Source organism: Nicotiana tabacum, chromosome 15 (genome assembly GCF_000715075.1).
Source record: "Nicotiana tabacum cultivar K326 chromosome 15, ASM71507v2, whole genome shotgun sequence".
Lineage (NCBI taxonomy): Eukaryota > Viridiplantae > Streptophyta > Magnoliopsida > Solanales > Solanaceae > Nicotiana > Nicotiana tabacum.
This window is the reverse complement of record NC_134094.1, coordinates 69,102,453-69,128,510: the sequence shown is the minus strand read 5'-3', so window position 1 is coordinate 69,128,510 and position 26,058 is coordinate 69,102,453. Positions and strand designations below refer to the sequence as shown.

The window sequence follows — 26,058 nt, the reverse complement described above, 5'->3', positions numbered from 1 at the left end:
GTATAACCCTAATTGAGGAGTTTGAATTTTTAGAATGAGGAGTTTGAATTTTTAGAATGAGTGACAGTCCTAAATTCATTGTAGCTTCCTGCTTATAAGTGTGGTGCACAGCACACCCATAAATAAGACTCTACTAGACACGGCTTGTAGACTCCCTAGGATAGAACTGCTCTGATACCACTTTTTTCATGACCCAAACCGAAGGGTCGCAACGAGAACTCGATGCCTAACTCAACTAAGTACTAACGTAACGTATCCTTCTTATCATATTATCATGGGTAAATGAACCGGAAAGGCTGTCATGAGATAACCAAAATTAAACATAAGGGAATACTCGACATAGGATGACCCAAGATGGTATACAAACTTATACATGTGACATACGGACCTATAAGACCGAAATGATAATTTGTACACTCAAGATATAGGCCAACAAGGCCATACAATTATCCTTATACATGACATATGTCTACAAGCCTCTAAGAGTACAAAAACATCATAAAGGCCGAGACATGGCCCTACCATATCAATTTATACATGTCCAAAGCATACTGACTAAATAGGCCACTCCGGAGCAAGTGGAGAGCACCAACACCTTCCACTGAAATGATAGCCTACTAGGAGGATTGTCAACCTGTCTATCAGGACTTGCAGGCATGAAATGCGGCGTCCCAGATAAAAGGGATGTCGGTACGAATAAAGTAATGAGTATGTAAGGCATGAAAATCAGTATATAAAAGACATGAAAGAAACATGGAGTAAAGGTCTCAACCCGTAAGCCTGAATAGCTCACTGAATCATGAAACCTTTATAGTGCCATGTATATGCGTATAAATTTCATATCATGCATAGGAATATGTGTACATAACATCCTCAAGCCTCTGAGTCCCATTATATCATATCGGCCTCACTGGGAAAAATCATCAACGTATACCGGCTGATCAGGTTGTTGTGCATATAATGCTGTAACCTTTTTCCATACCCCATTTACATATAATATACACGTATATAACGCCATCTGGTCATGGGTGAATGTACATGTATAAATGAATGCAATGCATAATGAAGTAAGTTAATAAGATCTCTTGGAATGTTACAAGATCAATATGCCTTCGGATAAACTTTATTAACTTACGTATTTTTAGAGACCCATGAACAGGCGATATAATAATAGGAAACATGGAGAATCAATAACATAGGCACCCCAAGCACTTCTATGAATAGAATCATCTATGAAAGTTGTGCGTTTACTCGTTTTGTTTTTATCATATGGACCATGCCAAAAGGAAAGAAGAGGTAGCCTTAACATACCTTTGTAGTTTACTTAACCACACGACATCAGTTTAGCCCGTTAGTACTTCAATCTACAACAAATAATAAGGGACCATTCTTAATCCTGCGGAAGCTAGAACTCACCACAAATGAGCGACTAGCTCGTCTACGAAATTTTAGACAACACCTCCCCTTATTCTTTTCACTTTCCTCAAATAAAACAACAAGACCAACATGTCCAGAATGTCAACAAACATATAAACATATATCAATATCTAACCTTATATTCATTACAATACATCACCAAAACAGTCCACACCATCCCACCCAAATACCAAGTTCTAACTTGCACTTTTCCAAGCCTTCTCTTCTTCCAAACACATCAACCACGATAGCAATAGTATTCTTAAGTTATTTCTACTGATTTTCAGCCATAAAACATCAAGAATTCAACTCCAAAATAGTCCAGCAACTACAACACTTCAACATGAAGTTCAGCCTACTTCACAAGTTCCCTTTATCAGATCAACTAGATATACATAGAAGATCTTAAATACATATAGGAGAAGTTAAACCTTATCGTGGAAGAAAGAATACTTGTCCAACTAAGATTTACTTCAAGCTCAAACAAGCTCTTTACCTCAAACAACAACGTAGAGAGATAACTAGGTGAACTTGATCTTCCAAGAGAGAAATCACCTTACCAATTTGTGGATTTTGTCTTGAACCCTAGGATAACGTTGAGATAGGTTTTGGGATGATATTTTGGAGCTCTTTCACGTCGCAATAGAGAGAGAGGGATCCTAAATTATTTTCTAAGTGAAATATCTATGTATATATGGCCCTACTAATAGGCTTGTGCAGCCCATCTCTATCCTTTTCCTTTCCCTTTTAACTTGGCCCACAAACTCTAAGTAGGTGATGCAACTACTTGTCACCTACTTAATCAAGTAGGTGATACATGTTGGTTCTTTTTCCATTTTGAAACATGTGTTTCATCCTCATTAAATAATTTAGACATGTGTCTAGTAGCTCAAGCAAGTAGGATGGAAAGTAAGTTGATGATGCAGGCACGTCGGGTAAGCAAGCAACTCATTTTTATTTGTCCAAAATCTCCTTTCCCACATTTAAGTGCATTCGTCCTCAACCTGGTCGTTTGTATGTTGAACGAAAATACGGGATGTAATATCATCCGATTACTTTATATACTTTCAAAGAGGATCTCATTTTCGAGCTTACATCAACCGAATTACGACGTATTTTTGTGACAAAAACATGGGGTGTAACACATACGTACAAGTACAAAATCATCATACGAACCTACCGGAATTATCAAAACACCGACCCGTGGTGGTTTACATATAATGTTGATCGTGGTCAACTCTAAATATTTTCAAGGTCAAATCAAATAATTGGATATTTGGAAAGGGAGATGTTTTTTCCTCTTGGCGCACGTTTAGCAAGATTTCCTGACTTGCACAAGCTGTGAGAAAATGCCTTCTACACTAGCCACTGTACCTTTGCCGGCGGCGATGTCTACTCTAGTCACACTGGCGAGTGGGATTCAACCTCATCTGTGTCCGTTAACGTTCGGTATCTTCCTTCCTTTAAAATTTCAGCCCATCCTTGAGGAACTGGAAAATGTGGAGAAATCCGAGAATCATCCAAACCCAGCTTGAAAACGAGTTGTGAGAAGAACGGGGACTGAAATCCCTCGTCGACTCCAATTTTCTGCTCTAGGAAACTCAATAGTACCAAATCCTATTGCTGCAACATCTCCTTGGATGGTGGAACAAGCTAAGGAAGATTTCCCAAAAGAGAAGAAACTCTACCAGTGAAATCATAGCTCACAAATGGGTAAGGCGCTTACATATATTCCTCCTACTATGCACGGTGACACTTTTATTGTCGAAATTGTTGAGGAGAACTGTAAGGCCCTGTAAAATTTTACCTAAAACCCGGGGTTTCGTGGTGCTGAGGTAGACTTATGTGTTGATGATTGTAGAGAAGGTCGAGTACCAAAGGCCCGGTGGGTTAGAATAGAACATAGAAATTCCAATGTGGAAGTGGAAGATGATCAATATGGACTTTGTGGTGGGACTACCTTGCACGCCTCGCAAGTTCGACTCGATTTAGGTGATTGTGGACAGACTCACAAAATCAGCGCATTTCTTACCTGTTAAGTCTACCGACATCGCGGAGCAGTATGCTCAGTTGTATATCAAGGAAATCGTCAAGTTGCATGGAACTCCAGTTTCTATTATCTCATATCGAGGGGCACAATTCACAACTAACTTTTGGACAAAATTTCAGCAAGGTTTGGGTACTCAGGTGAATCTTAGTACAACTTTTCACCCGCAGACTGTCAAGCAGGCAGAGCGGACTATTCAGACGCTTAAGGATATGTTGCGCTCTTGTGTTCTTGACTTCAAGGGTAGATGAGATTATCATTTGCCACTCGTAGAATTTGCCTACAACAACAATTATCATGCTAGTATTCATATGGCACCGTTCGAGGCTTTATATGGTAGGAGATGTAGATCTCCCAATTGGTGGTTTGAGATTGGGGAAGCGGGATTGATAGGACCAGACCTCGTGCATCAGGCTATGGAGAAGGTTAAGATAATTAAGTATCGGCTGGAAACTTCTCATAGTCGTCAAAAGTGCTATTTCGATGTGCGTGGCAGGGATTTGGTGTTTAAAGATGATGATTGGGTATTCTTGAAGGTTTCCCTCATGAAGGGTATAATGCGGTTTGGAGATCTGTCGCTTATTGTTCCAGTTGAGGCTATTGAGTTTAACGGGGAATTGAATTATGAAGAAATACCAGTTGCCATTCTTGACAGGCAAGTCCGTAAGCTGAGAAATAAAGAAATTGCTCCATGAAAGTGCTATGGCGATACCAGCAGGTTGAAAACGCTACCTGGGAAGCCGAGGAAGAAATGAAGAAGAAATACCCTCATTTGTTTGAATAGACATGTATTTATAATGCTGTGTTCTATGAAAATGCTAAGAGTTTACCTTCTATGAATTATGTTTCACTTGTACAGTTATGCTAAGGGTGTTCCTTTTTGGTAATATACTGCTCATGAGGCCACGATTGGCATTGTTTTTACATTATGTTGCGTCGTTGGTTCATGTATATGTTGTTAGAGTTGGTTTCTGGGATTCTCTAGTAGGTGGATAGGCCCAGTTATAAGGGAAACTCTGGTAGGTGGATAGGCCCAGTTGAAAATTCAGGGAGTTAGTAAAAAATTTGGAACTGTTGGTATGTTAAATAGCACCCGAGTCACATTGGTTTCTAATGACAGATTTTGGCCCTCATTTAAGAACAAATGATCTTAAGCGGGGCCTTACCCCATAAAATTTCACCTAAAACACTGGGTTGTGTGGTGCCGAGGTAGACTTATGTGTTGATGATCTTAAGCGGTTCGGACTTTTTGGGTTGAACAGTGCATTGGGGAGTTGAAGAAAATTTTTGGAAGTGTAGGGCATTTCTATGATCCATTCTGCGATCGCAGAACTGATCTGTGGCCCGCAGATCTGACGCAGACTGAAGCAGAAACTTGAGCTAATTTTTCGACCATTATGCGGCAGCATAATCATTTCGCGGGCCGCACAATCCATCGCAGATCCAACATAAAAATTTCCGGAGGGAAGTTCTGCGGTGCATTATGAGACCGCAGAATTGGTATGCGGACCGCAGACCGGTCACAGAGTAAAGCAGAAATGCCCATTTCCGAGGGCCATTATGCGGTTCATTTTGAGGACCGCAGAAGCGTTATGCGGTCGCATATGCGACCGTAGATCTGCATCGGGGCTTCATTTTTCTAATTTTATTGACCCGACCCTATTTTTACATATTGAAGTAAACAGTCACTTTTGAAGCCAAAATCTTATATTTCTAGAGAGAGGGAGTGTCATAGAGTGAGAGCGGAATTCCCTAAGCTTATTGTTCATCAACGCTTGCTCAAAGTTGAAGAATTCACAAGAAACATTCACTAGGTCTTCATCCTAGAGGTAAGATTCCACTCCCTAGCCCTTAATTTCGTGATTTTACTGAAAATAGGTAATGAGAAAAGCAATTCTTGGGCGTGAGAGTTGTCCATTATGCATGCATGTACTATCAAGGGTTGGGGGAAGAATGTTGAGCTAATTGGATAGACTTTGGGTAGTGGAATGAATGTTACCGACGAGGCGTACGGAAGATTTTTAGAGAGTATATATGGAACATTTTGTTGAGTGGTTAAACAAATCAAAACCAAATACAGATCCAAAAAAATCTGATTGATTCTCGGTTCGCCAGTTTCAAATGACGACACCGTTCCTCCAGCTTGTCGCAATCCATCACATCCAGATTTTCGTTAATTTCAAGGGCTGCAATCCAGGTTCTATTGTTTCTCTCATGTCTTGATATTTTAATAGTTTGATATTTTAGCGTAATTGTATCTCATTGCCTGCCTATTTTGTTGTTGAATCTTTAGTTAGTATTAGCCCTAGCATTGTTAAATTAATTGCATTAGTGATAGCTTTGCATTATAGTTTTGCACATTTTCTTTGTGATCTTTACTTGTAGATTATAGCTCCCTTTAGCTCTTGTACTGTATTTCTTCACCTATTTATCTGACCTTTAGTTGTAGATTATAGTTCCCGTTAGTTCTTTTATTTTATTTCTTCACCCGTTTCGTGACCTTTAGTGGTAGATTATATTTCGGTAATTCATTTTATTTTTGTCGCTTGTTTTCGGGATAGTGCTTGCGTAGTGACTCATAGATTATAGTGGATTTGGTGAATGATGGTAGGGTAAGGTCTTGTCCTCGGGGGTGTCAGTGCGGGGGAGGGGGTGTGGGGGGTAAGGGCGGGTAAGAGGGCTAAGGGAGCTACTAGGCTGAGAGTGGGGTCTTGGAACATAGGAACTTTGACTGAAAAATCTGTAGAGTTAATGAAGATTCTCGAGAAAAGGAAGATTATTATAGCTTGTGTTCAGGAGACTAGGTGTGTAGGATATAAGGCGCGGGATATGGGCAGTTTCAAGCTTTGGTATTCTGGGAAAGTGGGGGGCAGGAACGGGGTAGGTATCTTGGTTGATAAGGACATTCATGAATTAGTGGTGGAGGTTAGGATGGTGAATGACAGGCTGATGACTATTAAGCTAGTTGTTGGAGGTTTTACTTTGATCATAATCAGTGCGTACGCACTCCAAGCAAGCTTGGATGAGGAAGTCAAGAGGCGTTTCTGGGAGGATTTGGAAGAGATGGTGCGTGGTATCCCGCATACCAAGAAGCTTTTCATAGTTTGAGATTTCAACTGCCACATTGGAGCGACGTCTGGGGGTATGATGATGTGCATGCTGGCTTTGGTTTTGGAGATAGAAATTGAGGAGGAACATCTCTACTGGACTTTTCTAGAGCATTCGATTTGGTGATAGCAAACTCGAGTTTCCCGAAGAAGAGGGAGCACTTGGTGTAACACCCCGGAAAAGTTCGAAGTGTTTTAAGACCATTAAAAAGATTGGGAGGTACTAATTATATTAATTCGGGTATGAACAAGACTAATAATATGAATGATATCAATTGATCATGATAATGTATGTATGAGGTGCATTAAGAATGGTTTATGGTCTAAGAAGAGCCCCAAGGCTAAGTCAAGTTGGAAATTATACGATGGGGTAAAGTTTCAAGTTAGTTCGCATAAGACCTAACTTCAAACTAGCATAACTCTCAAGATATGAAGTTTTATATGGTTTATGTGTCTAGTTTCTAATTCTTCAAACCGTTTATCATTTGGATATTCGTACAAGACGTTATGACCTTTTTACTAAAGGGTGACAGAACAGCTACCCGAGTCTTGCGTAGCCTACGCATCATAGTAACGTAGCCTACATACCATAGCAGCGTAGCCTACGCACCATTGCGTAGGCAAATCCAGCAACTTCCAATTTAAGGGGAATGGATATCCACCCTGCGCAGCCTTTGTGCGCAGCCTACGCAGGAGGCTACGCAGCTTCAAGGGTCATTTTAAGGAGCTAAAAATGTGGGTTTAGAGAGAGAATGTGTTAGTTCTTCATCTTGGAATGGATTTCTAGAGAGAAGGAGAAGATCTTCCACCATGGATATACTTCAAGGTAAGTTGTTTTGGCACAAGGATGATTATATAACATCATTTAGTGATAATACTAACATTATTATGGATCAAATCCATAGGAAATGGGTTGAATCTTCAAGAACACCAAAAAGAGGAAAAGTGAGATTCTTCGACCAAGAGGTAATCCCTTCACTTGAGATTCATATATATGTCATATTGGAGTATGGGTATCATGTTTATGAGTTTTATTTGAAGTTATAATGGGATATTGTATGAACCCTAAGGGTGGGTCATCAGAATGCCATTTTTGGGTAAAAAAGAAGATGAATAGTGATGAATTGATATAAATACATATGTCTTGAGTTTATAATGATTGCGATAGATTTGATAACTTAATTGATGAACGGATTTAATTTGGAATCACCATTTGGATAAGATACAATACTAGTTCTTGAAATGGATGTTCTTGAACCTAGAGTTTTGTTGGAGAAGGCAATGAATAGTGACTTGAGGATGTTGGGTAATTAACATAGTATTATTAATGACTTCAAATGAGTATTAAATGATAAGAATTAAATTGAATAGGCTAATGGATGAGCCTATTGGATAATTTGGGATGGTTGAAGGCTTGTTGCCCAATTGTGAAGCCTAAATAGATATTTATGAATCCTTTCGTATTTATTTTGATGTAGTTGGGATATCTAATGGTAGGTATTGAATTGTGGGTGATATTTGAAAATTTTATTCAATTGGATCATTGTAATATTTTCGGAGCTTGAAGGTTGAGAATGGGATTGCTCGGATTTTTGGAACATTGTAGTAATTTAAGGAAAGCTCAAATCGAGGTATGTTGGCTAAACTCCTTTCTTAGAATTGAATCCCACGGTATTCATGTAATTTATGTAAGTCCCAAATGGTTCACTATAAAAAAAATTGGCTATTCCAAATTAGTTGTGTTGAAAGATATATGTTCAATATGCATACCAAATGCTTTTATCATGTTATGTTATCATTTGAGAAAGTGTTCAAAGTATGAGTTGTGCATTAAAAATGTTTTAGCTTTAAGCCAAGTCCAAACGGAGGCTATTATGCCAAATCTTGTGAAAAATCTCTATGTGCCTAAGACTCTTAAGTGCTCACATGTTTACTAAAAATGTTGATTTGAAATGCCTTGTTTTGGATGATGATGATGATGTTTGAAAGTGAAAAAGGTGAGCATCAAATACTAAATACGACCGACGTGCCAAGAATGATTTTATACTTGTGGCCACTAGTTCCAATGAAATGAAAAGATGTGAAAGAAGTATGCAATGAGATGATTGGTATAAAAAGGATGATGTCTCGAATAAGACGGCCTAGCCGATCAGGTCGTGATCGGACGCCATGCCGCACACATGGTGGTGATTGTGCTAGAAATTGTAAATTGAAATTGTGATTGTGGTTGATGTCTCTAATGAGATGGCCTAGCCGATCGGGTCGTGATCGGACTCCGTGCTAAAAGTATGGTGGTATTGGTATTGTTAATACTGGTATCGTGAACGGTGGCATATTGGTATTAAAGATCTACCAACTTAAGATATAAAAATTAATTTGAACATTGTCTTGATCCTAATTTGATTTTTGATGTTGTTTGTGGCTTCCAGTGATATTATGAATATTATTCCTTGTATTATTTATCATTCTACTGAGAGGGTATTTTGTCATTCATACTACTACTATTCCATATGTACTAACGTCCCTTTTTCTGGGGGCGTTGCATCTTCAATGGATGCAGGTGGTTCCACAACAAGAGACATTGATCAGTGATAGCGGTACACCCTCTTCCCAGCTGACTTGGTGAGCCCCACTTTATTTCGATGTCATGTATCTTTTGTTCCTTGTGTATTGTGTTTGAGGTATAGCCGGAGCCTTGTTGTCGGCATTATCATAGTACTCTTCTGTATCTATTAGTGGCTCCGTAGACAAAGTGTGGGTTGTATATTGGTCCTGAGAAAATCAAACCATGTTATGTTGTGTTGGAATTACTTGTTCCACTTTAGACCATGAAAATGTGTGTAATTGGAGACTTTAAAATGAAGTAACTTATGGTAATGAATTGGTATTGTATACATGGTCTCCTTATCATATAATTGACGAAAATATGTATTTGTTTTGTATTCATAAGTGAGTTTGGGTAGAAAGTATCTAACAGGCTTGCTTGACCGGGTTCACTCAGTTGAGCGCCGGTCGCGCTCCCCGAGTTCGGGGCGTGACACTTGGTCACCTTCCAGAGTTCGGTGGCTGAGACTCAGCTTGATTATTTACTTTGCAGGAAGTCCGATAGAGGTCTTTGCATGGATTGCAAGGTCATCTAGAGTGAGAACCTCTCGACCCTTCATAGGCTCCTGGTCTTGGACCTTGACATCACAAGGAAGAGAAGGAAGAGGGCGACGTATAGGCAAAATAAGATAAAGCAGGGAGCCTTGACGGAAGCTAAAGCACAGGAGTTGGGGGTCAAGCTGGTGACTATGGTGGCTTGGAGGAGTAGTGGGGACGCAAGCGCTATGTGGACCATGACAGCGCAGCGCATTAGGGAAGCTGCGAGAGAGGTATTAGGGGTCTCAAAGGGTTACTCTAGTGGTCACAAGGGAGACTAGTGGTGGAATGGAGAGGTGCAAGGAAAAGTAGAAATCAAGAAAACAGCGTATCTGAAGCTAGTGGAAAGTGTACACGAGGAGAAGAAGAGGGAGATTAGGGAGCGTTATAAGTTCGCTAAGAAAGAGGCAAAACAAGCAGTTACGGCGGTCAAGACTGCAACTTTTAGTTGTTTGTATGAGGAACTCGAGGGTCGAGGTGGGGATAAGAGGTTGTTTAGATTAGCCAAGCCACGATAAAGGAAGGCACATGAATTGGACCAAGTAAAGTGCATCAAGGACGAAGAAGGTTGAGTTTTGTTGGATGAGGGGCTAATCCGTCGGAGATGGCAGACCTACTTCCATAGTCTCTTGAACTAGGAGGGAGACAAGATCATTGTAATGGGTGATTTGGAACTCTCCGGGAGTCACTGTGACTTTGGGTACTGTAGGCGGATTAGAGTTGATAAAGTTGAGGGGGGTATGCATAAGATGAGCAGAGGCAAAGCGACCGGGTCAGATGAAATCCTAGTGGAGTTTTGGAAGAGTGCGGGCAAGGCAGGCTTGAAGTGGCTCACTAGGTTAGTTAATGTCATTTTTAGAACGAAGAAAATGCCCGAAGAGTGGAGGTGGAGCATGATGGTTCCTGTATACAAGAACAAGGGTGATATCCAAAATTTTAATAACTATCGGGGTATCAAGCTGCTTAGCCGTAGTATGATTTGTGGTAGCGGGGGTAGAACTCGGAAGGCTGCATGTATGAACCCTAAAAAAATCCTGAAGGTCTAGTCTAGAAAAAACCCGGATTTTGTTGGGTTAGCTTTTTGGTAGGAGTCTGGGAGAGAGTGGTAGAGCTAAGGGTGAGAAGAAGTGTGTCTATTTCCGAGAACTAGTTTGGGTTTATGCTGGGGCGTTCGACTACAGAAGCCATCCACCTTATTAGGAGATTGATGGAGCAGTATAGGGAGAGAAAGAAGGACTTGCATATGGTTTTCATCGACTAAGAAAAGGCGTATGATAACTTTCAGAGGGAGGTTTTGTGGCGATGTTTGGACGATAAAGATGTACCTGTTGCCTACGTTAGGCTGATTAAGGACATGTATGATGGAGTAAAGACCTGAGTGAGGACGATGGTTGGGGACTCAGACCATTTTCCGGTTATGATGGGGTTACATCAGGGGTTGGCACTCAGGCCTTTTTTATTTGCTCTGGTGATGGATGTACTGGCGAGCTACATCCAAGGGGAGGTGCCGTGGTGTATTCTATTTGCAGATGATATTGTATTGATCGACGAGACGTGGGACGGTGTGAAAGCGCAATTAGAGATATTGAGGAAGACCCTGGAATCTAAAGGTTTCAAGTTGAGCAGGTCCAAGACAGAGTACTTGGAGTGTAATTTCAGTGGCGAGACTCAAGGAGGGGAAAGGGAGACGAGGCTAGACTCACAAGTCATCCCTAGGAGAGGGAGTTTTAAGTATATTGGGTCTATTATTCATTGGGATGGAGAGATTTATGAAGATTTCACACGTCGTATCGGGGTGGGATTGGTGAAATGGAGACTCGCTTCCGGTGTTTTGTGTGACAAGAAGGTGCCACCGAAACTTAAGTGGTGGTCAGACCAACGATGTTGTATAGGGCTGAGTGTTGGCCAGTCAAGATCGCTCATGTCCAGAAGATGAATGTAGCAGAGATGAGGGCATTGAGATGGATGTTCAGGCACATCAGGTTAGATAAAATTAGAAATGACGTTATTCACGACAAGGTGGGTGTGGCCCCTATTGAAGACAAGATGCGGGAAGCGCGGCTTAGGTGGTTTGGCCATGTGAGGAGGAGGAGCACGGACACCCCGGTGAGGAGGTGTGAGAGGTTGACATTGGAGAGCCTACGAAGAGGTAGAGGTAGGCCTAAGAAGAGGTAGGGAGAGGTGATTAGGCAAGACATGGCGCAGTTTCAGCTGACCGAGGACATGACCCTTGATAGGAAGGTGTGGAGGTCGAGGATTAGGGTAGTAGAGTAGGTAGTCTATAGTGGTCATAGCAGTAGTATTGACACATTTATGACTAACCGTTGTTTGCTTTCATTGTTAATCACCTTACTTTCTTGTTGTTTTTATTCTGCTTTTATATAGCTTTTTGGTACTGTCCCTTCTTGTCTATATTTTTATTATTGTGGTGCTTATGCTTTCCTGAGCCGAGGGTCTATTGGAAACAACCTTTCTATCCTCAGAAGGTAAGGGTAAGGTCTGCGTACACACTACCCTTCTAGACCCTATGATGTGGGATAATACTGGGTATGTTGTTGTTGTTGTAATGCAGGAATCCTCCATAGGAGGACCTTCAAATTATAATACCCACCTAGTGTTTGATAAAATGCTCAAATGAGTTGGTACCATGAACTCCTTCCTAATTTGTCTTCAATTTTGCAATATGTCTAAATAGATCGAAGTTGCAAGGATTTTCGGAACTATGTAGTGAATTAAGGAAAGCTCAAAGCGAGGTATGTTGGCTAAACTCCTCTTTTAGAATTGAACCCCACAATGTCCTTGTAAGTCCCGAGTTGCTCATTATAAATTGATTATACCAAATAAGCCTTGTGTCATAAGATATATGTGTTCAATATGTATTCCGAATGTTCCTGTTATGTTGTGTTACTAATTGAAAATGTGTTCAATGTTTGGGTTGCATGTCTAAATGCTATAACTTCAAGTCGTGATTCCAGCGAAAGCGATTATGCCAAATTGTGTAAGAAATTTCAATGTGCTTAAGACTTTTACTTGCTCACATGTGTACTCATGTCTTGAATAGAAATGCTTTGTTGTTAATGATCTGTGATGATGTTTGAAAGTGTAAGAGATGAGCAGAGCATGAAACATGAAATACGACCAACGTGCCAAGAATGATATTACATTTGGGGCCACTATTGCCAATAAAATTAAGAAACGTGTAAAAGATGTTGAAATGAATTGTGAATCCTTTTAATAACGAACACTTTGGGAGTATTATTAGTCACTGAGGAAGGGTAGGTTAAAATTGCCTAACTACGAAACTACACACGTCGGTGTGGGAATGGATTGTAATTATTCCCCTCCTTTGGGACGAGATTAATGTGATGAAATATTCCCCTTTATATTGATGAGATGAATGCAAGAAAAAGGTGAAGTTGATCCACATGGAATTTTAGTGAGACAGCCTAGCCGGTCGGGTCGTGATCGGACGCCATGTCGCACAAATAGTGGTGATTGTGCAGAAAATTATGATCGAGATAATGATTGAAACTATGATAGTGATTGTGGTTAATGTCTTTGGGTAAGACGGCCTAGCCGATCGGGCCGTGATCGGACTCCATGCTAAAATTACGGTGGTATATTGGTGCTAAGATCTCCCAACCTAAAGTAATGGAAATTTACTTGACACTTATCTTGCTCCTAATTTGATGTTTTAGCATTGTCTAAGGCTTCCATTGATTTATGACTATCCTTTATCGTGTTATCATTCGTTCTAATGAGAGGGTGTTTAGTCTTACATACTAGTACTATTCCATATGTATTAACGTCCCTTTTGCTTGGGGTGCTGCATCTTTAATGGATGCAAGTGGTTCCGCAACAGGTGGCATTGATCATTGATAGCAGTACACCCTCTTCTCGGCAGAATTGGTGAGCCCCACTTTATTCGGGGTCGTGTATCTTTTGTCTCACATGTATTATGTTGTGAGGTATAGCCGGGGCCTTGTTACCGGCGTTATCATAGTATTTTGTATCCATAGTGGCTCCGTAGACACAGTATGGGTTGTATATGGGTGTTGGGAAAGTCAAAATAGCCTTGTTGTATTTGAATCACTTGTTGCACTTTAACTATGATTGTGTATGTATTTGGAGACTATAAAATGAAGTGACTAATGGTAATTGAATTGGCATTATTCATGGAATTCACTCAATGTTTAATTAATGGTATAAATATATCTTCTCTTCATTCATGAGCGAGTTGGATAGAAGGTATTATACAAGCTTGCTCGGCCGGGGTATCCCGGTTGCGCGTCGGTAGCGCTCCCCGTGGTCGGGGTGTGACAAGGACATTAGAGAACAAGAGGAATATTGGAGGTCATGTCTAATAGGGTATGTATTGGATGATGCTCCAGATGTCAAATCTATGGAGAACTATGTGGAAAATATGTGGAATGTTGTTACCAAACCCAAAATCCGATACCATGGTGAGGGCAATTACATATTTAGGTTTGATTTTGTGTATGACAGGGAGCGTGTAATGCAATCTGGTCCTTATACATGCCATAATGAGCCGTTTATCTTGAAGAATTTTACTATTGACTTTGTGTTTGATCCTGATTGCTTGACTGTGATTCCGCTATGGGTGAAATTACCTAGTCTACCTATTGGCTACTAGTCTACCAAATCATTGAGTAAATTGGCTAGTGCAATTGGAAAACCTCTGTACACTGATCTATATACAGTAGAGATGGATCGTATTTCCTATGCTAGAGTGCTAGTAGAAGAAGACATATCACATCCCCTTCCTACATGCCTTTAACTCCATACTCCATCTGGTGTTATTCATCATGATATAGACTATGATTGGAGGCCAAAGTATTGTGTTGATTGTGCTAAGTTTGGCCATGCCAGTGAGGACTGCAAGCAGAGGAAAACACAGGAGGATAAGGATGGGTTCATTGATCATCCTAAAAAGAAGAGAAGAGCAAGGAGAAGGAGGAAGGTTGTGGCTAAATTGGTGGCCAAGGAACAGACTACTAGTGTAACTTCTCCAGCTGCTCCCCAAGAGCAGGCTAATGCTGCCGAAACACATGATGTTTCCCTTCCTTAGTAGAGGAGGATTTCCTCGGTTTAGTAGTACCTTTGAAGAGTCCAGGCCAACATAATCATGGGAAAAGGATTGCTAATGGTGGGTTATTTGATCAATCAAATACTAACCAGCCTAGTTGCTCCACAAACCAGTGGAGTGACACCGACAATTTTGTGATATTGAATCAGGGTCACATATCACCTGCATTGGGGGAGAGTGACACAGACCAGTTCCAACCCCCATGATCCTCTGCACCTAAAACATTAGAGGGCTTAATAGGCCCTTCAAACAGAAGGATATGACTCTCTTTTTGAATAAGTATAAAATAGAAGTCATGTGAATAATTGAAATACGGGTGAAAGAGAATCAATCTAAAAAGATCACACAGAGAGTAGCAAGGGATTGACAAGTTTTTTATAACCATGACCATGCTTATAATGGTCGGATTTGGCTATTGTGGAAGTCTCATATAAAAATCCAGGTCTTGTAGGTTGTGCTCAATTCATTTATTGTGTGGTGCATAACACTGCTACTCAACTCAGTTTACTGCTCACTGTGATTTATGCTAGCAATGAACTGGTGCATAGACAACAACTATGGGATAAACTTACTCACATTGGCTCTCAAGTAACAACTGGATGGCTTGTGCGTGGAGATTTTAATAATGTGCTAATACTGAGGATAGGATTGGAGCCCCTATAACACAGGCAGAGATCCAGGGCGTCAAGGACCTATTAGATCGATTGCAATTTACTCCCTTGAAGAGCAAAGGTTGGTACTACACTTGGTGTAACAAAAGAGATGACAATGCAAGAGTTTACAGTAAGATAGACTAGGCATTTGGGAATTATTATTGGCTGATTGAATTTTAGTCATGTTGAATCAAATTTTCTAAATCCTGGAGTGTCAGACCATTCTCCAATATTGCTCAAGTGTGACTTTGCTGATCAACATAAGCAACTACATCCCAGATCCTTCAGATTATACAATACAGTTCTGCATCATCCAGTGTTTAAAGGAATTATGAAGGGGGTGTGGAGACGGGAATTCAGAGGGATAGCCATGTCAAGAACTTGGGTGAAACTAAAAAGATTGAAGGAGGCCTTGAGGTATTTGAACACATATATGGCTTCATACCGACAAAAACTAACCCAAGCCAAACAAAAGTTAGAAATAATACAATCGAGTATTTCATTGCAACCACTCTGTCATCCTCTCATTGATCACAAGAAGGAAGCATTACTAGAAGTTGAGAAGTGGAGAAATTTTGAGGAACAAGTTTTAAGATAAAAATCTAGAGCTAGTTGGATACAACATTGAGATTTAAACACTATATGTTTTCATGCTCAATGGAAGCTGCGCATAAGTACAAATACTATCACTTCCATATACAATGATATTTGAGTTAAGATTACTATTCCAAAGTAGGTAGAAGATCAGTTCATCTCTCTCTCTTTACCAAGATTATGGGAGAGTCATCCAGTATACTTCCTTGCCCTAATGCTAAGGTAATCAAGAAGGGTATTTATCTGAATAGAATCCAACAACTTGACTTAATCAGAGATGCCACAGCTAAGGAAATCCTAGATACCATCAAGAGTATGCCAATTGATAATGCACCAAGAGTGGATGGGTACCCAATAGAGTTCTTTACCCAACACGAGGAGGGGGTGAAAGATGATGTGCTTGCAGATGTACTGGAGTTTTTCAGAACTGGAAAGATGAACAAGGCCATAAACTGTACTGCAATTACTCTTATACCAAAAGTTCCTTCTCCAACACAGGTGAAAGACTACAAGCCTATATCATGTTGCACCACACTATATAAAATCATGACAAAAGTGCTATCTGGCAGGATTAAGAGTGTTATTAGTGACTTGGTTGGAGGATCTCAATCTGCTTTCATTGAGGGCAGAAGTATCACTGATAATATTCTCTCCACTCAAGAGATATAAAAATGCTACACCAGGAAGGGTAGTTCAGCAAGGTGTATGCTCAAGGTGGATCTTTTGAATGCCTATGACACAATAGATTGGTATTTCTTGAAAAGACTGTTGATTGAACTTGGATTACCACATAAGTTTATAGTGTGGATCATGGAATGCATATAAAAAGTCACCTACTCCTTGACCCCAAAATGGTGGACTTACAAAGCCTTTCAAGTGACAGAGAGGAACCAGGCAAGGGGATTGATATTTAGCTTAAAGTATATATATTTATATGTATATCGCCTCGCATTTTACTCGTGTTTCGTAGAATTTAAATGTGAAGTGCATTGATTTATGCTAATTCATGGTATTTTTATGTGTAGTAATCTGATAACAACACGATAGGGGATTCAAGAATTACTAAAGAAAAATAAGAAAATCAAGAAACGTGCGGAAGCTAAAAAAAGAAAATAGGGAAACGAAAAAGAAGACAGAAATTAAAGATATATTGAATTCAAGAAAGAGTTTCTTGAATTCAAGAAGTCTATTCTTGAAGTTGAATCCTAGCAACAACAATTAGCTAAGAAAGAACTAATATCCTTTGGTAGAGAATTAAAAACAAGAAATGGATTGTGAAACCCGACCCTTTAGAATAACAAGAACAACAATAGGCCTAAACTTATCACCTTTCTTGAATAGATAGAAGTGATCTAAGATTTCGAAAAGGGTTTAATCTTACCACCTTAAGTTGATTCTTGAAGGTTGAAGAATAAATCCAAGAGTAGCCACACACAAGAGTGCAAGAAAAATCTCACAATATTTGTTGATATTTTCTATAATAATCTTTTCATCTTTACAAATTTGTGAGGGAGTCAAAGGCCCAAGAATGAGTTTCTTCCCATTAACCTCAACAGAGTATCTATTTTTTTCATACTATATGAAGCACTTCTAGAGACATACCATGGCCTTCCCAACAAGATATAAAAACTATTCATGGGAATGACATCACACCAAATCGCATCCGCATACCTTCCAATAGAGAATTGCAATAACACTCTTTTATCTATCTTTACTCCTTTCAACATGTATGATTCAATATGTTCAACATAAGACAAGTTCAATTTCTCAACCATATAAGTGCTAATCAAGTTATAGCCAAATGCTTTGTCAATTCTAAGGGCATAAATTGCAGACATCACTTTAGCTCTTGTTTGAAAAATAACTTTACCATTGTCTTCCTTCCATTCGGTATCCTGTAAGTTCGATTTTTCAAGTTGTTGAGTCATAGCTCTCCTCCTTCCACTGTAACTACCTGTTTGAGACATCTTGACATAGATTAAAAGAAATATCTATTTCTCAAATTTGGCCTTTTCCCTATAACGCTGTCACTTCTCTTTCCTTTTACACTCAAAGCAACTCTTAATCGTTAATCTTTAGATTTATCAATAAATCTTAATAGTCACAACCTTAGTGATAAGAATGTGGAGTTAGACAAAAGGAAAAAGAAAGTGAAGGACCAAACCTAGGAAGAATAGGAATTGGTTATTACGAAAAAAAGAAAGAAAGAATTTAAGAAACCTAAAACCCACAAGAATAAGGAAAGAAGTTGCCTTAATCTTCAAGAACTAGGATCCCCTCTTCTTATTTCTATCTTGACTTGGAAACCAAATTATACTTGAATCTGAAAATAATAATGAGCAATAACAGTTTTTTCTGCTGATTTTCATTTTTTTTTGTTTTTATTTATTTTGGTTTTTTAATCATTTTTTTGCTCAAGAACCATCCAAGATTATCAAGATTAAAATCTTGATTAGCTTATGCTCTGATACCACTTGATAACAACAAAGTTGGGAATCCAAACTAGAGTAAGAATTTGAGAAGTAAATGTGGAAGCAATAATAATAAGAAATTGAACAACTAGAATTAAAGTGCAGAAAATAAAGGACATGGGAAAATTCAAGGAAAGAATTCCAAGACCTTCCAAGAACGCAAGTTCTATAGCCTTGACAAGATCCAAGCAACAACGTTTTGATTTATTGACGAAATCAAACGCCTTTACTTAAAAACAAATCAAACAATAGATTCAGATCTTGACCACTTTATGAGTAACTTGAGACAACAATTAATAACTCGTATTAATTGCCTTCTAAGAATACCACAAAGTAATCAATGATATCAAAATAAAGAAGTTATCTTACTACCTTGAACTATGAATTAGTAAAGGTTGAAAGATAAATCTCAAAGCATAAGTAACAAAGGTTTAAAAGAACTCTCAAAGTATAATATTCTTAATCAATAATGAAGTGCCTCAATGAATGAGAAGAACTCCTTATTTATAGGAGTAAAATGCCTTAAAATTAGGTGGGGTGGTTGCTAAGGCATAAAAAGTCATTAAAATTAGGTAGGGTGGTTGCTAAGGAATAAGAAAAGTCATTAAAATTAGGTAGGGTGGCGGCCAAATTCCTTTGGGACAGATTTGGACCTTAAAACTACTAGTTTGGGCCATTGGTTTGCTCTCCAATTGGGCTCCTTTTCAAACACCCCTTTTTGGACCTCTTTTAAGCTCATTTTGAGCTCTTCTGGGTGCCCTTTTGCTGGATTTCAAGGGTCGAGTTCGGGACCCAATCTTCCTCCTCTTGGACTTCAATTTGGGCCACCAAATAATTATAAAACTTGTACAATTCATCTCCTTTAGGTTTGAGCTCGTCCTCTACAAATAAAAGCTTCTTTATTTGCCATTGAAGTCCAGCAACCTTAGTCTGCAACTCTTTTACTTGAGATCTTGTAAATGTCCTTCTTGGAGCTTCCAAAACACTATCCTTGATGCTATTATTGGTATCAAGATGATCTTTTCGAATCATTAATCAAACTTAAGCCTAATTCTGAGTTACTAACTTCTTTTTTGCCAAGTAGTATTTCTTCTCTTTTGCAGGATTTTTAAGATGATTTTCCTGAAGATATTCCTAATGGATTGCCACCTTTGCAAGGAATTGAGCATCAAGTTGATTTTGTACCTAGATCACAAATTCCAAATAGGCCCGCTTATAGGAGTAATCCAGAAGAGACAAAAGAGCTTCTAAGGCAAGTTGGGGAGTTGCTTGAGAAAGGCTTTGTGATAGAGAGCATGATCCCTTGCTCTGTTCCCGTCCTATTGGTAACCGAAAAGGATGGAACTTGGAGGATGTGCGTGGATTGTAGAGAAATCAATAAGATAACGGTAAAGTATCTCCATCCTATTCCTCGTCTTGATGACAAGTTGGATCAATTACATAGATCCAAAATCTTTTCTAAAATTGATCTCAAAAGTGGTTACCATCAGATTCGAATGAATCTTGGAGATGAATGGAAAACTAATTTTAAGACTAAATATGGGCTGTATGAGTGGTTAGTTATGCCTTTTGGCTTGACTAATGCACCTAGACTAAATATGATAGTGTTTTGGAAGCTCCAAGAAGGTCATTTACAAGATCTCAAGTTAAAGAGTTGCAGACTAAGGTTACTGGACTTCAATGGCAAATAAAGAAACTTTTAATTGTAGAAGACGAGCTCAAGCCCAAAGGATATGAATTGTACAAGTTTTATAATTATTTGGTGGCCCAAATTGAAGTCCAAGAGAAGGAAGATTGGGTCCCGAACTCGGCCCTTGATATCCAGCAAAAGGGCACCCAGAAGAGCTGAAAATGATCTTAAAAGAGGTCCAAAATGGGGTGTTCGAAAAGGAGCCCAATTGGAGTCCAAACCAATAGCCCAAACTAGTAGTTTTAAGGTCCAAATCTGCCCCAAAGGGATTTGGCCGCCCACCCTACCTAATTTTAATGACTTTTCTTATTCCTCAGCAACCACCCTACATAATTTTAATGACTTTTTATGCCTTAGCAACCACCCCACCTAATTTTAAGGACTTTTACTCCTATAAATAAGGAGTTCTTCTCATTCATTGAGGCACTTCAGTATTTATTAAGAATATTATACTTTGAGAGTTCTTTTGCACCTTTGTTACTTATGCTTTGAGATTTATCTTTCAATCTTTACTACTTCATACTTCAAGGTAGTAAGATAACTTCTTTATTGTGATATCATTGATTACTTTGTGGTATTCTTAGAAGGCGATTAATACGAGTTATTAATTGTTGTCTCAAGTTACTCGTAAAGCAGTCAATATCCGAATCTATTATTTTGATTTGTTTTTAAATAAAGGCGTTTGACTTCTTCAATAAATTAGAACATTGTTGCTTGGATCTTGTCTAGGCTATAAAACTTGCGTTTTTGGAAGGTCTTGGAATTCTTTCCTTGAATTTTGCCATATCCTTTATTTTCTGCACTTTAATTCTAGTTGTTCAATTCCTTATTATTATTGCTTCCATATTTATTTCTCAAATTCTTACTCTAGTTTTGATTCCCGACTTTGTTGTTATCAGAATCATCTGGAGGCAATATGGGGCGAGATTATAACCAAAAAGGAGCAAAATGGGAAAATGGCCATTTATAGCGCCACAGGCAGAGCGCAGAAGTTAGGAACCAAAAATTCCCAGAGCCAGGGATAGGTCACCACGCTACCATGGGCGCTGGTGACGGGAAGTCTCTCCTACTTCACCCGGGACAAGGTTATTTCGACCCAAGACCTCCCCAACGCGTATAAAAGCAAGGCTAAGCCTATTTTGAGAGGGGAGACGCAACTTTGAAGCAAAAATACACACAAAGAACATCCGGGAGCGAGGATATCTGAGTTTTCTTCTTCTTTTCTTAGTATTCTCAATTATTTAACACTAGTGAATTTATTTTGATATTATCGTGAGTGCCTAAAACCCGTAGTTCTGGGGTTGTGATTTAGCCATGAACATTGTTGCTTAAAGTTGACTTAACCTCGATTACAATTCACTAATATATCTTTGTTTCTTCAATTCTGTGATTAATTGCTTAATTGTCTGGCCAACCGTTCGGTTCTATTTACTTTCTATGATATGCTTGGGAAAGCTACGTTTAGATTAGAGAAGAATTGAAGAGACCATGATCTTAACTCTGAGTGGGGGGCGGATTTGTGGTTAGGACAGGAATATACCTAGTCACCGTACTTAATTAAATATCGCAATCTTAATGCATTCTTAATATAATGATTCCATAGGAATATAGGCGTTAATCTACTTTGAATAGACGAGTAGGATTTCGCGATCATACTACGAGAGCAATTGTTTGATTAATTAGCAACCATGAGTGAATTGTATGAAATGGAGAGTTAATTAGAACATAATAAGATTGGTGAATCGATCACAACCCTAGAATATTCGTCTCTACTGAATACCCAACAACTACTTTGCTTCTTGATTAATTAGTTACTTGTTAGAATTATTACTTAGTATAATCACAATTTTGAAATCTTATTGACTTGACTGAATAATAATCTTGGTAAAACTAGTGGGTAGTTAACACAAGTCTCTGTGGGTTCGACACTTAAATTATCATTTTATTACTTGTACGACCATGTATACTTGATTGTGTGTTTAGGTGCCGCAAGTTTTTGGAACCATTGCCGGTAACTTGAATATTGACTACTGTCTAGTTTATACTTTAATTATTTATTTCATCAAGTCTGACGTTTGTTATTGGTTGCTCTGCTCACAGGAACTTTGATTGAATGTGATGGGTAAGAAGCCGGGATAGACTTCACGGCTTTGACCCCGAACCTAAGAGAACATTTCATATGAGGTTGAGGGAAGCAAGGGAGATATATGGTTGTTCAGGAGGTGGTGATGCCCAGCCTCGCTAATGTCACCTCCAGCATCATGAAGCCCAGAATCACTTGGCACTTTAAGCTGAAATAAAGCATGATCCAGCTACTACATGTGAATGGGCAATTTATGGGTCTTCCACACGAGGATCCACAACAGCACATCCTGAACTTCTTGGAGATTAGTGATACTTATATCACTAACGGAGTCACTCTAGACTATGTGAGGCTCACACTGTTCCGGTTTTCTTTGTTGGGCGAAGTAAAGAGGTGGTTGAACGCGGAACCAGCTAATGCTATAACATCATGGAATGATCTGGCGAAGAAAGTTTTGGCAAGGTTTGTTCCTTCACGCAAAACTGCAAAGTTCAGAAGTGAGATAGTCGCCTTCAAATAGAAATCGGGGAAGTCTTTTTATTCAGCTTGGGAAAGGTTCAAGGGGATGCTTAGAGACTGTCCTCATCACAATCAGTCAAATGAAGTGTTAGCTCACACTTTCATAGATGGGCTACATCCCGAGACAAAGATTGCGGTGGATGCTACAGTGGAAGATCAAGTGTTTGAGAAAAGCTTCGATGAGATATATGCATTATTGAACAAATTCTGCAAAAGCAATGCTTATTGGCAAGGAGAGATGGGCAGACACAAAGCGCAAAAATATGCAAAGGTTCTCAAGTTAGATGTTGTCTCTGCATTATCAGCGCAGGTTGCCATATTGGCCAACCACGTCAATAAGATGACATTGGTTATTAACAAGCATTAAGCTCAGCCAGTGCAACAGATTCAAATATTTTATGAAGTTTGTGGAGAGGGTCACACGAGCGACTTATGCCCAGCTAATCCAGAGTCTATCTGTTTTGTGGGTAATGCAATTAAGGGACAGAAAAATAAGTATTGGAACACTTATAATCCTAACTTGAGGAACCACCCAAACATCTCTTGGGGTGGAAACCAAGGTGCTCAGAATCAGTACAGGCCAAAAGCTCCTCAACAACAATATAGACCACCTCAAGCTGAGCAACCAACAAACTCAACGAGTCACATTGAGGAGATGCTAAGGAAATTGATAGCTAATTAGCAGGCTCAGGCAGCAACCCACACTGCAGCGATTTGAAATTTGGAGAGACAAGTGGGTAACATGTTAGTGCTCAAAATACTCGACTAGTTGGAGCTCTTCAAAGTGATACTGAGGCTAATCCTAAGGCATCTATTAATGCTTTGTCATTGAGGAATGGGAGACAGTTACACGAATTATTGTCGAAAAAGAGGAAGCAAGTGACCTTTCATGAGAAACCGACCACCATAGAAGCAGAATCAGAAAAAGCAAAGGAGTCAGAGGAGCCAGCTGAAGAGGCGGTGGCTAACCAACCCTCACCATTAGTTGCGAGGCCACTACCTCTATTCCCTTAGAGATTGCAGAAACTGAAGGATAATGCCGCTTATAAAAATTTTCTTCATATTTTGATGCAGGTACAAATCAATATTCCACTGGTAGACATTTTCAAGAAGTGCCCAAATATGCCAAATACATCAAGGACATAGTGGAAAGTAAGAGAAGGTTATCAGTGACCCGTGATATTATTATTATATTGATATTATTCAAAGTATAATGCTAGCATATACGTTACATAAAAATTGGCACTCACTGAAGAATGTAGCTCAAGAATCCAAAGCAAGCTACCTTAGAAATTGAAGGATCCAAGTAGTTTCACTATCCAATTCTCGATTGGTAAGCACATAGTTGAGCAAGCTTTGTGTGATCTTGGGGCGAGCATCAATTTGATGTCTCTATCTGTGTTCAGATAGTTGGGGTTGGGTGAGCCGCGCCCAACCACAATAATTTTACAGTTTGCTGATCGCTCCCTTTCTCATCGTGAAGGAGTGATTGAAGATATGTTAGTTCAAGTGGGTTCTTTAATATTCCCTGATGATTTCATTAACTTGGACTATGAGCCTAATTAGGTTGTCCCATTTATTTTGGGGCATCCATTCTTAGCCACAGATCGAGCTATTATTGATGTATGCAAAGGAAATATGACGATGAGAGTGGGTGATCGAGTGGAGGTATTCAATGTCAGATTGTCAATTTTGGGGCGTCCACTCAGATTGTCAGCCCACTATGAAGAGCTATCTGCGAGTTCTGTGGTGGAAAGTAATGTGATGTCATTGGTGCCTTGTATGAGCCCCATGGATCCTCTTGAATGAGCCTTGATTGGGGATGAAGAAGACAGTGAAGATGAGATGATGGAAGAGTTTGAGCAAGTACTTAACATGTATTGCAATTTGAGGAGTTGGACAGGCCTGTTACTCTGACCGCTCCTAAACTATGTATTGAAGAAGCTCCAAAGCTAGAGCTTAAGCCCCTTCCAGTGCATCCGCACTATGCTTATTTGGGGAACTCTGAGACATTGCCAATTATTATCTCATCCATCTTCATCGATGTGCAAGAAGAAAAATTGCTTAGAGTGCTTCGTGAGAATAAAAAGGCTATTGGGTAGACAATTGTTGACATCAAAGGAATCAGTCCATCATTTTGTATGCATAAAATCTTTCTGAAAGATGGACACTGTCCCAGTGTTGAGCAACAAAGGATATTAAATCCCATTCTGAAAGTGGTGGTGAAAAAAGAGGTAATTAAGTGGCTTGATGCAGGTATCATCTTCCCTATCTCTGGCGGTATTTGGGTGAGCCCAGTGCAGTGTGTGCCTAAAAGGGGGGATGACTGTTGTAGAGAATGAGAAGAATGAGCTAATTCCTTCTCGTACCATGACGAGGTTGAGAGTTTGCATTGACTACAGAAGGCTCAACAAAGCAACCCGCAAGGATCACTTCCCACTTCCATTCATTAACCAAATGTTGGACAGATTGGCGGGGCATGAATATTATTGCTTCCTTTATGGTTATTAGGGGTACATCTAGATTATCATATGCCTAGAGGATCAGGAGAAGACAACTTTCACATTTCCTTATGGTACTTTCGCTTTCAAGCGAATGCCATTTCGTCTTTGTAATGCACCGACAACTTTCTAGAGGTGCATGATGGCTATTTTCACTGATATGGTGGAAATATTTGTGGGAGTCTTCATGGATGATTTTTCAGTATTTGGGTCTTCTTAAGATGACTGTTTGAAGAATTTGGGCAAGGTGTTGGCCCGTTGTGAAGAAACAAATCTAGTGCTAAATTGGAAAAAGTGCCATTTTATGGTACAAGAAAGGCATCATGTTGGGCCACAGAGTGTCAAGGAGCGGCATTGAAGTTGATAAGGCGAAGGTTAAGGCGGTTGAAAAATTACTTCCACCCATTTCTGTGAAGGGTATCCAGAGATTCTTGGGACACGCAAGGTTCTATAGACGCTTTATTAAAGATTTTTCAAAAATTTCTACTCCGTTGTACATGTTTCTTGAAAAGGATGTGACCTTCAATTTTGATGAAGCCTGCCTGAAGGCATTCCAGGAGCTCAAAAATAAGTTGGTGGCTACCCCCATTATTGTGGCACCAGATTGGTCCTTACCATTTGAACTTATGTGCGATGCAAGTGACCATGCTATTGGGGCAGTGCTAGGCCAGAGGAAGGACAAGATGTTTTGCTCCATCTACTATGAGAGTAATACTCCTGATGATGCAC

The 26,058-nt window shown here is 39.5% G+C and overlaps 1 non-coding gene across 1 annotated transcript; it reads right to left on the bottom strand.

Moving 5' to 3' along the window:
* Positions 1-22,796: 22,796 nt before the first annotated feature.
* Positions 22,797-22,903, bottom strand: LOC142170026 (small nucleolar RNA R71). The gene has a single exon (XR_012699645.1). It is a non-coding gene; the product is annotated as a small nucleolar RNA R71 (small nucleolar RNA).
* Positions 22,904-26,058: the final 3,155 nt, after the last annotated feature.